General features: G+C 36.7%; 1 pseudogene; it reads right to left on the reverse strand.

Moving 5' to 3' along the window:
* Positions 1-2,978: 2,978 nt before the first annotated feature.
* Positions 2,979-3,784, reverse strand: LOC125863822 (uncharacterized; annotated as a pseudogene).
* Positions 3,785-15,937: the final 12,153 nt, after the last annotated feature.

Raw genomic sequence — 15,937 nt, forward strand, 5'->3', positions numbered from 1 at the left:
TCCGCGTGGCTAATACGATTTCCTATCAAGGTTATTGGTGAGTCCTCCATTCCGGGGACGTTGCTCATGATCTTTTGCTATGTATAAGACTTTTTCTTTTTAGTTATGTTTTGACTATGAGGGTGATCCCGGTAGTTTGTCTTGGCCCCCGCTAAGTACTCATGTTTAGAGGTGGTGTTGGACAAGTTGTGTATTATGCTTGAGCTTGACTCATCTATGGTATTTATGTATTATTTCTTCCTTTTTTTTTTCTCTTGCTCCCTTAGTCCCGATTTCCCCTTGATTATGCTTATCGCTTATGGTCATTTTAATTGCTTCCGTGACCAAGGATGTGTAATGATACGCTATGAGGCTTGTTTGGGGTTCCTTCGGGTTCCCCATTCGCCGGTCACGTCTAGGCCCTAGGCTTGGGTCGTGACAATTTTGTTCCCTTTCAAGAACTTCCCTTCATTTTTTTAAAAGTGTCAAAGTCGTCGAATTATTAGGTTAATAATATGAAAATTAGATCTTTATAAAATCTCCATATATATCATCAAAAACAAGTTTCCCTCTCATATGCAATATAAATATATATATGACACCTACAAAAATGAAGATGTTCGGTACCCTTTGACTACACCATTCACAAAGGCTGAAGCTATCAAGATCATCATTGCAAAATAAAAATAGAGGAGACAGAAGAAGAAAGTTACTCCTCTCAACATGTACTAATCTATGCAATGATTACCACCAACATGCCAATAAATAGGAAGTAAACTTGCAAAAATAATTAACTTAAAATCAATAAATTATGAAAATTATAAACAACAAACAAAGAGAAAAAAACACAACATTTTCAATTAAAATTAATAAATCATAGAGAAACAGATAGCAAAATTAATAATTCTTATCAACTACAATTTGAGATATAACCAACAACATAGAAATGAAAAGAGGTGAAGAAAGATCCCAAGCTTGTAGTTCCTCTTTGTCTGAACATTTGGATCCATAATATATTACAACGGGTTAAATGAAGTTCCTATAATTAAGAGGTTTAACGAGTTTAAATGATATATAAGTTACAATATTGAGTGTAACTTAAATGAGCTAATTATGGCGCAAATATTGTGTGGGTATAAAAACTACAATAAATAATTTGTTGTGCTTATATGAAATTATGGTTCTGTTTTCATTACAAAATGAATAGGAAGAAGTATTGTGATTAAGAAGAATTAAATTTAAACAATTATAAAATTTTAAACATGTCATTCATTTACTTTTGGAAAGTCCAAATCCAATTGTTGATCATTATTAATTTAATTACTGAATAATTACATTATATAAAGAAATAAACCAACAAATGCTCAAAAAAGAGAAAAAAGATAATTAGGAATACTGCACATAAAGATGTGTCACGTCTTTGGCTGGGCATTTAGTCGGTTCGGTTTACAAATTTTTCGATTCGGTTTTTCGGTTTGGTAAAAATGTAAACCAAAACCAAACTAAAATAAATTTGGTTCAATTCGGTTTTCACAATTTTCGTTCGGTTTCTTGGTTTAAATATTATCATATTGGGAACTTTTCTTTTCATCATTATCGCTGGACTTTTGAAATTGGATCAATTTTCTTTTTTAAAAAATAGCTTTCCAAACTAAACTAATGAACAAGTCTACAATATCATAGATATGTGAAGCAAAAACAAGTGATTTGGTACATTGAAATCCATCCAAAACCATCAAACACTTTTATCCAAAACCAACAAACATTTTAGAGTTCTTTGATTGTCCACATTGGATACGGAGTTGTGGAAGACACCATAGTTGGCATCGGATTGACGTGGTCTTGTAGCGTTGGTGATGGTGGACTCTACTTTGAGCCTATCGGCAATGCCACAATGGTGGTTGGGTTATGTGAATTTTGAGATTGGAAATTTTTTATTCACTAATTGTGGTTAAGTTTAGGGAATTAACATTTGGGTTGGGCTGAAATTTTTATTTGGGCCAGTTTTTCTGGGCTGTAAATGTTGTGATAAATATCTAAATATTTGAGTTGCAATAAAATTCAGTTTTTCGGTTAACCGAATTTAATTATTTAAAAATTGAAAAATTGAAATTTTAAAATATAAAACCAAAATTTAAAAAGATTCAATTCGATTGTTTTTTTCGGGTTCAACCAAAATATGCCCATCTCTAGTCACATCAACTTCTATATATATACTAGAAAGGGCTGCACATCATGTATTGAGGTAAACACTCAGAAATGTGCCAATTACAATCACCAAAAGATGCAGTTGACCTAAACTAAGAGCACTCACGCTTGATTTTTGACATTGATGTAAGAGAATGTCGAACGCCCCCCTTCGAAAACCAAAACACAAGATTACAGGTTGAAGTGAATTAAATACTTAAGTTTAATCTAATATTACTAACACATTGGAAACCACTCAACAATATACTTTTTTCCGTTAAACGAGTTTTTGGCCAAAAACAGCTTTTAACTATAGCCAAAACTTAATATACATCCTTCAACTATCAAATGAACAAAAATCATCCTTAATATATTTTAACCTTAGCAAGTTCCATCCTTATATGTTAAGAAAACTAACAGACCCCTCCCCATGGTATCTTAGTTTAATTTTCTTGTGTCTTTTGGTTAACAAAGATATATTTACTTTTCTTCTAGAATATATACATATAAAATAATGCATATGTTTAAAGAGAAACAAAAATTGATTACGAAATGAGAATATCATACTAGTAGTTAAATTAATTTTTTCCACAATAACAATAACTAATATGATAAGCACACATGAACAATATCCTACGCTTAGCGAAGGGATGAAGGGACATAGACTGTATTATTCATAAATACACAACACTAGCAACAAACCCAAATTTAAAAAAATGATAAACACGTATCTATGTCCCATACATAGCGAAGGGACACATAGACATTATTCATTTTACGACATACAACACAACACTAGTGTCGAACCCTAATTAAAGGAAATCATTAGCTCTGATGCAGTTAGGGTGGACCTCTTCAACCACAACATCACAGGTTGTGCACCGCACTATGTTGTCAGGGTTAGGTAGGCGATGAACATTCCTCCATGACATATCCCCCATGAGTAGGTTGAGGTAACAGTGTGTGTGCAAGGTGTGACGACACGGATGTGTAATGACGAACCACTCTCGAGGCAAGTGGGGGTAGTTGCAACAACCAGAACGGTAATTTGGAAGTGCAACATACAGCTCCAAGGAGATGTTATACGAGGTCAATGGGAGATGTTGGGCAGAGGGAATCAAATGAGGATGAGGTGGAGACATGGCAGTAAGGTGAATGTAATAGTTTACTATGAGCGGCATTGCGCATAGTGAACAGATAGGATTGACATGGCGAAGATTACTGAGCTCTTGAAAGAGGTTTGAAGCTTCTTGATCACTCATGTTGTTTGATATCACAACAGTGTCGATCAAATGTTGACGAGCATCATAGTATTGTTGCTCCACATGAATTATCCAGTTCAAAGAACACGTGGGCAGGGTGTCCATGACAACCTTGGACGAAGGTAATGGCTCTTTTGGTGCCATTTTCTGAATAGTCTGTTAAGTTGAAAATACTGTAGTTAAATCGTGCACATCCTTTCGAGAACAAGTTGAAGGAAGGGGAACCTAATTATAAGATCATTATTAGCAGCCATTTGATATTTATTTTGAAATATTGCAAACACAATTGAAAAGTAATAATTTTTTGTAGTATTCTAAGGCGGTGTACAAATGTTCAATTGAACTTGTGAGCCCATTTTATACTCAAACTTACCATTCCTAAGATGTCACATAGCAGAATGGGCTAAGAAACCACACAATTTAGACTTAATTGTCAAAAACACATTTAAACTATTTTTTTTAATTTCGTACATAAACTATTGAGAGTACAAATCTATACCTAAATTGTTACTTATTTGTTTAAGATTTAGTAATTAATTGTAATCTTTTTTTTTCTTATAAATTTTAGCTAGTATAATTATTGTGTATTTGTCTATAATATATACACTAGTATCTACGTTAATTATACAAACTATTATGACTAGGTGAGTGAGTTCTTAGTTTTAATTCATTTAGCTAAAACTTGAGATTCTTCTTTTTGGTATGAAATTAACAAGTCATCCCGTTAACATTTAAACAATTTTTTTTCCACTTTTAACGAAATTTCTGTGATCCAAAAATCAAAGTTATAATGTAAAAAGTCTAATATGATTTTCCATAAATAAAGTTAACAACCCCTTTGCTTCAAAAAATTTCAATCAACATCACATGCATGTAAATTTGCTTTCCCCTTGTGACTACAAAGTTTTAACAGTTCACTCACGTGATTCCAAAAGTTATCTTCATCCAAACAACTTGACTCTTTCTAATTTATAATTTAGTTTATATATATATATATATATATGTAAATTTGCTTTCCCCTTTGTGACTACAAAGTTTTAACAGTTCACTCATGTGATTACAAAAGTTATCTTCATCCATACAACTTGACTCTTTCTAATTTATAATTTAGTTTATATATATATATATATATATATATATTAAAAAAACTGTCACGACCCAACCCACCATGTCGTGCAGGCACCTACGTACTATCCCCTAAGTAGGAGAACCCTCATATCCCCATAATTAAAACCATGCAGAACATTAAATAAAACAGAAATAAAATATACCAATGAAATTTTATAAATAAGACCTTTAACCCAATTTGGTTAAGAATTGTAAGATAATAAACACCCCCAAGGATCTAGTCTAAATAGTTACAAGAGCTACTAAGAGTCCAAAATGGACATAATAAATAAAGACACAGCTCCCACCATGCGGAAGGAAAGATAGAAATTGCTGGAGAATTTCTTCGTCTTCACCTAATGAAACATCACCAACCTGCATCCAGACTATGTCAAAAGACATAGCAAGAGTAGTATCAGTACAAAACATGCGTACTGGTAGGCATCATCGGACAACCCGACACCCACCACATAACATAAGAAACCAACTAGTAAGATCATGGAATAAACCACTTGCTTCTCCACCTTTACCCTTTCTTGAAATACCTCAAAATTACACTAGTACCTTGACTACGAACCACCTTCTTGATTAACCTACTTACTAGGTACTTGATCATAGCCTAACCATTCTAACACATAGAAAAGTCCCCGAATACAACCACAAGCATTCCAACTAACCGCTCACGTCATACCCTTACTTCCTCTTCACATTACCCAACCATGGTCACATAGTACATTATGACACGCTTTCTAACCACTACACACAATTACCTTTCTCCAAGTGAAATCCACCTAAGCACTTACAACACGTACACTCCCCCCACTCCTTGCCATTACAACACACGACTCCCTCAATTGGACATTAGCAATTCTTGAGATGCTGACTCCCCACCTCCATTTCACCTTTCATCAATATAATTACCAAGTCTACTCAAAATAGAAGAACAATCAAGCATAAGACCCCATGACCATAACACAACTCTGAGAAGTATAACATTAATATCATTGCGAAGCATGATCAAATTCACAATATCCAGGTACACAATTATGACAAGTAGTTGGTACTCTCATGGAACCCAAACCCAAATCGTTAGCATACCAGAATGTGGTACCCGATTCAATGATTATCTCAAAACGTGGCTATCGATCCAAATTAGTTATGCTGGAACGTGGCAACTAATCTCATAATTATGCCGGAACGTGGCGACCGATCCAAGTTAGTTATGTCGGAACGTGGCAACCGATCCATTCAACACACCACAATCACAATCACAAGTACATTCTCAAGTTCATACAAATTAGTCATGATTCATGGCATTCATCATCCCTCTATTTTATTTACACAAGTGTGATCAATAATGCAACATTCACATACATACATGTGTCATAATGAAGCAAGAACAAACATACATTACACAATTATAGGATTATGACCATCACCTAACCCTAGATCATCATCTAAGGCTTCTTTCTAGGATTGAACCATATTATGTTCGGTGCACGAGGGCCTACACATAATTCTACCGTTGATTTACATATATTACGTGGTGAACATAGATTTATAACTACTCAATTCATAAAAACCTAGCCTACCTGGGCGCCAAGCAGCTACACGGAGTTTTGGTCTTTGGTTCTTGTTTTTGGTATTTGTGATGGTAATCTTAACCAGAAATCCGCAATCTATCAATATCTTTACGCTAGAAATCCCTCTCTCCCTTCTTCCCAAGCTTGCAGTAGCTTTTTGGGAGTTTCTAAGGTGTTTTACGACTAAATTATATATTTTAGGAAGAAGAAGAAAATATGATTTCGCATTAATTGCATTCTGTCTCACCTAACTTACGCTGCCCTGGTGCCGCTGCCCTGGAGACATCTGGCGTGGCCTGGCAGGACAGTGGCCCAAAATTTCCTGAATTTTTATTTTTCCTAAATAACGATGGTTTGGGTCGTTACAATAGATACCAATTTACCCATTGTTTGTCCCCGAACGACTAGTGCACGAATCATTACGCACCCTATCTCGTATTAATTTTGTCTAACAATTCGGTCTATTACCAAGTCATGGGTGGGGATGGTTTTTATTTATCAAGCGCGATTCACGACAGGTTCTATACTTTAAGAGGTCGGTCAGGGATATGACGCAATGTTTGGTAGGGCCGTTGTGGCGAGAGATCTCCCGCTTCACCTGTACATAGGGGAAAATAATTTTTTTTCTCCCATTTCTTTCTATTTTATTCAAACTCTCTCCCAAAAATCCTCTCGGCTCAATTGTTCGAAACGTCAACTTAAGGTAAATTTCTCATCTCTCAGACTCTTTACTTCTGTATTGATTAATAATGATTGCATGATACTATTCGCTTGATTAGAAATGGTTTTTTTTGGGGGGAGGGGGTTTCAAAAATGAAGGAGGTTTCTAGTTTGGTTAGATAATCGTAGCATGGACACTTTCCTTACGTCCCCAACATATTCACAGCGTCCTGGGCGTAAGGATTTCGTAAAAATATGGTTAAATTGATACAAAAATGGGTGGGGGAAGTTGAAGGGTATCTTGGTATAAAACTCCAATTTAGGCCTCATTTAGGAGTTATTTTACCGAAATAAGTGTTTATTCAAGTTCTAGTATAGTTTATATACTCTGATCTACTGAAATTCTGTCGAAATGGAGGTTTTGGGATGAAGAGGCACCATTATCGCGCCTGATGTTCGTCTTCATAATCCCTCCAAGGCGGGATTATGGCCGTTGTGGCAGGATACGCCAGACTAGTGGCTTGCACCCTTAACACAGAAATTTCTCTCTTCTTATTTTTGCCTTAAACCGACTATCCTATAATGTTCTACCTTATATTCAACTTATTACAGGCTCTCTAAATGGCAGGTCAAAATGAAGAAAACTTACCTTTCATTCGGTTCCCCGATGCCGTGAGTCGGGAAAGGCATCACGAAAACCGCAACACGGGGTTATGTTGCGAGAGAGGGTTCTTGTTACACAAGCTAGAGGAGAAGGCGCCTACATTCTATGCTCGCCTGATGGAGTTTGGATGGGCTCTACTAACTGAGGCTCCCCCAGATGCACGTTTCACTTAGGTGAGGGAGTTCTACGCCATCCTGCCTATTGTGTGATGGGACGACTCTCACCCCGTCATCCAACATTCCCCTGAATGACACTGCCATTAACGAGGCTCTAGAGGTGTCGGAGGTCTTGAATGCAAAGTACGAGGCCAGGCTGAGGGAGATGGATTTGGAGTGGTTTAGATACACCCTGGTGAAGCCTGCGCGTCGGGATCCGGTCTACTGGGCTACTGTAGAGGGCATTACTAGCACTGATTGGTCGTCGGATGCAAAGAGGTGGCTGCCCTTGGTGACTAGGAGGATCCACCCGTCGGGCAACCGCACCGACATGACCTTTCCCTAAGATTTGGTGGTCGTGTGCACCATACAGGGTATAGAGTTGAATGTGGGGCGCAGATCATTTCGGAGTGGAAGATGTTCTATCGTGGTAATAAGAAGGTTTTGTTCCTACCGGGACTTATTACTGTACTGTGCAAGCATGCGGGAGTTCTATTTTTTGACGCCGATGATTTACTTACTATGGATCCCCCCCTTCACCCTCGTTTGGTCAGGTCAGTTTCTACTTCTAGGGGCAACAGGAGGAGAACGGGCAAGGCTAGCAGCAGTAAGGAGGCCGCGGGTTCGGACGATGAGGGCCCACTCTCAGGTGCACAGGTCGAGGAGGATCTGGCGGCCTTTCGAAAGAGACTGGGTAGTGCCTATGTTGACTTCACTCTGATTTCACCCAGCACCGCCCTAGAGGTCGAGATGCTCCGCCGTGAGCTACGCTAGGAGCGAAGGAAGGGTCTGGAGAGGGATCGTCCGATGGTCCAGATATGGAAGACCGTGAGGACCATATTTACTTGTGTTGCCCCTAGTCAGGAGCTTTCTCGAGTAGAGAAGGGAGATTTCTAAAGTTCTTTCCTGGACGAAGCCGTGACAGGCCTTGTGCCTCCGGAGGATCTAGACTCAGATGCTGACACCTCTCAATCCTAGAGTCCCTAATTTGGCTTTCTCCCTTCCTGGGTTTGTAAATTCTAGGACGACACTGTTTTTATCTTTCGTTTTCCTAAGTTTTTGTAGCACATGGATGCTGGTTTTCTAGCTGTTTTACGCAACTCGTAATTAATTGCTAAGTTTTTAAAATCTAACTGAACACTGGAAGGATTATAGGGAATTGTCTGGATCCTATTTGGGATTGCAAATTTGAAATTAGGGGGAGACAGGGGAGGCAGGGCTGAGGTTCTGTCTCGCCCTATCCCGCTCTGGCGGTCTCGATATGGCGGGAATAATCTCACCCCCGCAACTCAGATGGTACCAGAACCCAGACCAATAATTTATGGGTTCTTTTCATTTTCTAAAATTCTCCCAATGTTCCCAGCCTCACCAAACAAATTTAGGATAATTCTCCGAACTAGGAAAATCATCGTCTACCCCAAAGCAATCCCATGATACACGAACCAATATTTATTCTCGTTATTTTAGCACCACAACCCACACATCCCCAGGATACACCCAGACACTCACATAGTTATTACACAAGCACAAGACACGTTCAGCTCTTCCTCGCATATCGCCTCGTAGTTTTATCTATCTCTTGTATCGAACCTAGTTAGGATCTTATTTTCACCACATTGAACATATCAAAGTTCAGACACATATTTATAGTTCACATAATTACCTCATCACATTCAAGCAATTACAACTTCATATTACAATTTGTTCAAATAGGAAGAATCACGCATTCCCAATTTCCAAGATACACACATAGTTAAGTCCAAATTATTAGTTAATTCGCTCAATGGATGATCATTACCGATTATGCATGTATTTATATCGCCCCTAAGGATAGATACCAACTAGAACCTCCTCAGTTCCAATTTACCTTGCTTGTGTTCCTTCAGTTGTGACTACGACGTCCGGTCCACTTTGTTGAGATACAAATTGGAATCGGAAGTGCAAATTGGACTCAATTCATACCACAAGCGACACTTCGCAGGAAAGGAGAGAATGAGTGGAACTATTTCCTAGAATGCTTCCTAGCTTTCTGAAGATTAGATGTAGATGTCAACACACCAATCCGCAGGAGTCTAGTCCACATTTTGCTCTTGTACTAGAGATCGGTAACCTAGGCTCTGATACCAATTTGTCATGACCCAACCCTCCAGGCTGTGCGGACACCTACGTACTATCACCTAAGTAGAAGAACCCCCATATCCCCATAATTAAAACCATGCGGAAAATTAAATAAAATGAAAATAAAATATACCAACGAAATTTTATAAATAAGACCTTTAACCCAATCTGGTTTGACTTGTAAGATAATGAACACCCTCAAGGATCTAGTCTAAACCGTTACAAGAGCTACTAAGAGTACAAAATGGGCATAATAAATAAAGACACAACTCCCACCATGCGGAAGGAAAGATAGAAGTTGCTGGAGAATTTCTTCGTCTTCACCTAATGAAACATCACCAACCTGCATCCAGAATATGTCAAAAGACATAGCAAAAGTAGGATCATTACAAAACACGCGTACTGGTAGGCATCATCGGTCAACTCGACGCCCACCACATAACATAAGAAACCAACTAGTAAGATCATGGAATAAACCGCTCGCTTCTCCACCTTTACCCTCTCTTGAAATACCTCCAAATTACACTAGTACCCTGACTACTAACCACCTTCTCGATTAACCTACTTACCAGGTACTTGCTCATAGCCTAACAATTCTAACACATAGAAAAGTCTCTGAATACAACCACAAGCATTCCAACTAACCGCTCACGTCATACCCTTACTTCCTCTTCACATTACCCAACCATGGTCACATAGTACATTACGTCACACTTTCTAACCACTACACACAATTACCTTTCTCCAAGTGAAATCCACCTAAGCACTTACAACACGTACATTACACCCACTCCTTGCCATTACAACACACGACTCCCTCACTTGGACATTAACAATTATTGAGATGCTGACTTCCCACCTCCATTTCACCTTTCATCAATATAATTACCAAGTCTACTCAAAATAGAAGAACAATCAAGCATAAGACCCCATGACCATAACACAACTCCGAGAAGTACAACATCAATATCATTGCAAACCATGATCAAATTCACATTATCCAGGTACACAATTATGACAAGTAGTTGGTACTCTCATGGAACCCAAACCCAAATCGTTAGCATACCAGAGCGTGGTACCCGATCCAATGATTATGTCGAAACGTGGCAACCGATCTCATAAATATGCCAGAACGTGGCAATCGATCCCATAATTATGCTGGTACGTGGCAACTGATCCAAGTTAGTAATGCTGAAACATGGCAACTGATCTATTTAACACACCACAATCACAATCACGAGTATATTCTCAAGTTCATACAAATTAGTCATGATTCATGGCATTCATCATCCCTCTATCTCATTTACACAAGTGTGATCAATAATGCAACATTCACATACATACATGTATCATAATGAAGCAAGAACAAACATACATCACACAATCATAGGATCATGACCATCACCTAACCCTAGATCATCATCTAAGGCTTCTTCCTAGGATTTAACCATATTTTATTCAGTACATGAGGGCCTACACATAATTCTACTATTGATTTACATATATTACGCGATGAACACAGATTTATAACTACTCAATTCATGAAAATCTAGCCTACCTGGCACCAAGCAGCTGCACAGAGTTTTGGTCTTAAGTTTTTGTTTTTAGGATTCGTGACGGTGATCTTGACCAAAATCTGCAATCCACCGATATATTCACGCTAGAAATCCCTCTCTCCCTTCTTCCCAAGCTTGCAACAACTTTTTGGGGGTTTTAAGGTGTTTTACGACTAAATTAGGTATTTTAGGGGGAAGAAGGAAATAGGATTTCGCGTTATTTGCATTTTTTCTTGCCTATCCTGCTCTGGTGCCAACTTACCCCGCCCTGACGACATCTGGCTCGCCCTGGAGGGACAGTTGCCAGGAATTTCCCGAATTTTTGTTTCTCCTAAATAACGACGGTTCAGGTCGTTACAAAAAGAGAAGTATCGTTTAAAAATATTGGTTTATTGGGTAAACTAATAACTCATTAAGACTATAATAACTATTTATTACTTTACTCATACATAAATATTAAATATTAAATATTAATTATATATATTCTTTCTACTATATTATTTAGCAAGAGGACCAAAAAAACAGTCAAAGAAAAGTTCAAATAATTGGAGAATCTTGCAAATGCAACCCTAATGCTTTTTAGTCATTTGCATACTCCTCTTTCACGGTCATGGACCAAATGCAGTATATCCCAAAATGGAGTAAAAGAGGGATTCACGCTTAAAATATGTATGTCCCAAAATGGATCATACAAACAATATTTAAAAGTAAAGAAATGACATGAAAGCACACACATTTATCTATATTCTTTATAGGGCTGCACATGGACATGTTGGTTCGGGTTTTTCAAATATCAAACCAAATCATTTGTATCGAACTTTTAAATTTATAAATCAAATCAAATTAATAAAACTTGATTTTTTCAACCTCGATTTTTTTCAGGTTATTCGGATTTTTCCGATAAAGTATTCATACATGATACAAACATATAATTATTTTGTGCTTTAAATATTTCCTTAGTCCTATCAAAATGCAAATGTCTAGGGTATTTCTTAAGAAAAAAACACAATATATAAGATGAGTGATGATACTAAAGTATTCAACAAAAAATAATAATGGAATCACAAAAAACGAATATTACAAATTAATTAGTCATAATAAAAATAATCATAATTTAAAAATACTAAATCATACTAAAATAAGGCTAATAAATATTAGCTACATCACTAAATATTAAAAAAATCCAAAATAAAATTATATATTTTAGTTGTCTAAGCAATGTAAACTAAAGAACAAATATTCACCCATTCCTTATTTTAATAGTAATAATTTTTACCAGTCGTCTATTTTAGTAGTTTTGGTTGAGTTCTAAAAGGTAAGCATATTAGAGCACGTGCTTGGATTCGTTGTTTAAAGATTATAATAATAAGTCTTAATGATGATTTTGGATAAACAAAGCTTTTTAATTATGTCTTAAATTAAATTCATGTCAATTATATTAAAATGATTTTTAATTTTATAATCTTAAACACTATCAACTATTGAATTAAAATATTGTTGAAAAAGGAAATGCAACTATTGAAAAAATCACATTATCAACTATTGCTTTTGGCCATGAATTACTTATTTTCCATCTTCACTCTACTGATCATATAGTGTTGACGGACAATAGTACCCTTGGTTTTTACAAATAATTATTTTTGTGATTTCTTATAATATTAATTACAGGTTGATTTATTTATTTATTTATTTCAACAATTACAGGTTGATTTATTGATTTTTGTATTCTTTTATATTCTAAATTATTTCTTTTATATTCTTCTTTATTATTAAAACAATTACTCATGATTTCCTAGTCTACATAGCCTCCAACAATGATTAAAGAATTTGGAGGGTAGATTTTCGTTTTCCTCCATGGAGCGAAAATTTTACTAAATATTTTAAATTTATTGATAATAAGGTTATGTATTTATAGTATTGTTGAGATTTTTTACCTTTTCTTATATAATTTCAATGTTGTATTGTCTATTTTAAGCTTCATCTCTATTTTAATCTCCCACTATATGTTGTACATACAAAAACAATGAACTCACAATTAAACTCAATTACAGTAAATTCAAGACTAAATTGTAAGGATCGCCAAGCTATTAGTGAATGGCTTTTGAAAGAAAGCAAAGCAGGGAACCTCTAATATGGGTGTGTAAAGCAAGCTGCAGAGTTATTTCACACTTCGAAAAGTACGGTCAAATGAATTTGGAGATAAACAAGATTATCTCTTGATAATGGCACTACATTAAATCTTTCACCGAGACTTGTTGGTACAGTTGGGAGAAAACAAATTCAAATCGATATTAATAGAATAAAAGAAATTTCTCTTTATCGTCGAACAAATATTCGATCTTTAGCATGTGCAGTCGACAAGAAGATGCTATAAGGTGATTAGTCTGAGATTTCAACTCATTTAGTGCTTTGTTTTGATAGTTTTAGTGTCCTCAGATGCATAATTTATGCTCTAAACTGATGTTAAAGCATTTATTTGCAGCATTTAAGGCTAAGGAGCAAGGCAAGGACACTATCGGTAAAAAAGGAGCAAACAAGCTGAAGAAGTGAAAAAAGGGATCCTGGTGATTGCCAAGACCACTCGGCGCACCGCTGAGTGCCTCTTCTAGCTTGCCTAAAGTTCCAGCGTGCTAGCCCTGGGGACGAAAACCAAGTCGGTGACAGAAATGGGCATTCGGCGAATCGTCGATCAACTCTGCGATGGCAACCTTGATCGCCTAAAGTCACAAAACTCTAAGGACAACTGACCAATGCAAATAGGCGATGGATTGGGGCAAACGGCAGATCTCCAACCTGTTCAGCGAAGCCCGACCTATCTCGCCCAATAGTTTTTCAGGCCAAAAATTGGGCAACTATGAATTGAAATTTGAAATGAAGATTTAGGAGCTTGCGATCATTCAGTAGAGTTTATTTTTAGTTTTGGAGTTCCATTGTAGACTTTGAAGCTTTTGAGGCTCAAACTTGCAAGTGGGTTTTTGAATTTACTCAATTAGGACCATTGTAAAGATTTGAGAACCCTTACCCAGATCATGGCTAATGTATTTGGTAATCGCTTCTCTATTTTTATGATGTGTAGCTAAAACCCCAATTCTTGGGGTGTGATCATTTGTTTATTTGTCTAATTATCTTATGAGTATTGTTATTTTATGATGAAATTGTTGTTTTAATGTGGTTTTAATCATTAGCTGAGTTTTAATCTATGAATTGTAGTTGCAAATGCATTTCTAATTTTGAGTTCTTAGCTAGCTTGAGAGAGAGGTTTTAGAATCAAAGCTTTTGATTAATGATTTGTAGGCATTGGGTTGATTTGAGTTCAACTCGAGAGAGTGAATCCTAAACCCAAATCTACTCATCTAGCTTGAGAGAGTGGATGCATTAAGGTTTTAGGTTGGTTATCTTGTTAAGCTTGTTGATGTTCGAAAGAAATCACATGAACCGTAAAAATTGTTCAAGAGAAAGCTATTGCACTTAAAGTCCAGCCTACCCACAATATTTCAGCAAACTATTGTTAAATTTAAATTACCCATATAGTGTAATTAACTTATAAACGATCACATCCCGAGAATTCCTCTTTATATTGTTATTTCCCCTGTTTTCATTCTTGTTTTAGCTGTTAATTGCAAATCCAAACCCCCCATCTAACATTCGTTGTCACCCCTTTAGATTTATTTGTATGTTTTCGATAATTTTTATTCCTATAACAGCTTAGACCACGTTTGCACTTCATAATTGAATTTTGAACACGTACTGCTCCATGTGGGTTCGACCCCAAATCTTAGTTGGGTTTTATACTAGTTAACGATCCTTTACACCTAGAATTGGATGAGGTGTACTTGAGACATTCTATCAAAATGGTGTCACTGTCGGGGAGTGGTGTTGTTTAGAATTCTTTTATTTAAGTTGAATTGTGATCTTTTTGGTTGTAGTTAAATCAATTTAATTTGGTTTGTGTTTGTGTTGTTTATGTTGAACAAAGGAAGAGATGAGCGTGAACGAGAGTAATGGTAGCCAAGTGGGCAACCAAGAAGATATTGGAAATCTGAATTATGTGAATGACCCAATCCAATTGGGTGGTGTTGGTGCAATACGTCTACCTCCTGTTCAGGGGAATATCGTCTTCCATGTTACTAGCATAATGCTACAACTCCTCCAAATGAAGGGATTATACGGAGGGTTGGCCCACGAAGACCCCCATGAGCATATTCGAAACTTCTTGGATGTTTATGGTTCTTTCTCATTCAAGAACATATCACAAGAATCCATCTGTCTCAGGTTGTTCTTATTCTCTTTGATGGGTGAAGTGACTAAATGGTTGGCTGAATTACCGAGAGATTCTATCACCTCTTGGGATGAACAGACCACAATGTTCAATGTGAGATCCTTTCCCCTCGTAAAATATGATGACTCTTAGAGATAGCATCAAAGGTTTCAAATTCTTGGAAGGTTAACCAATCCACGAGACGTGGCTGAGATTTAAGAAGTTAATACATCAATGCCCGGCTCACGGACCTCCAAACAATGTGTTGCTACAAAACTTCTATAAGAGTCTTGACTCGGTGTACAAAGTATTATTGATCAACTTGTTCTCAGAGGTATAATGCAACAACCCTATTCTCAACTCCTTGATTGCATGACCAAGATCAATAGAGCATGGTACACTCGTGAA

Source organism: Solanum stenotomum, chromosome 5, assembly GCF_019186545.1.
Source record: "Solanum stenotomum isolate F172 chromosome 5, ASM1918654v1, whole genome shotgun sequence".
Lineage (NCBI taxonomy): Eukaryota > Viridiplantae > Streptophyta > Magnoliopsida > Solanales > Solanaceae > Solanum > Solanum stenotomum.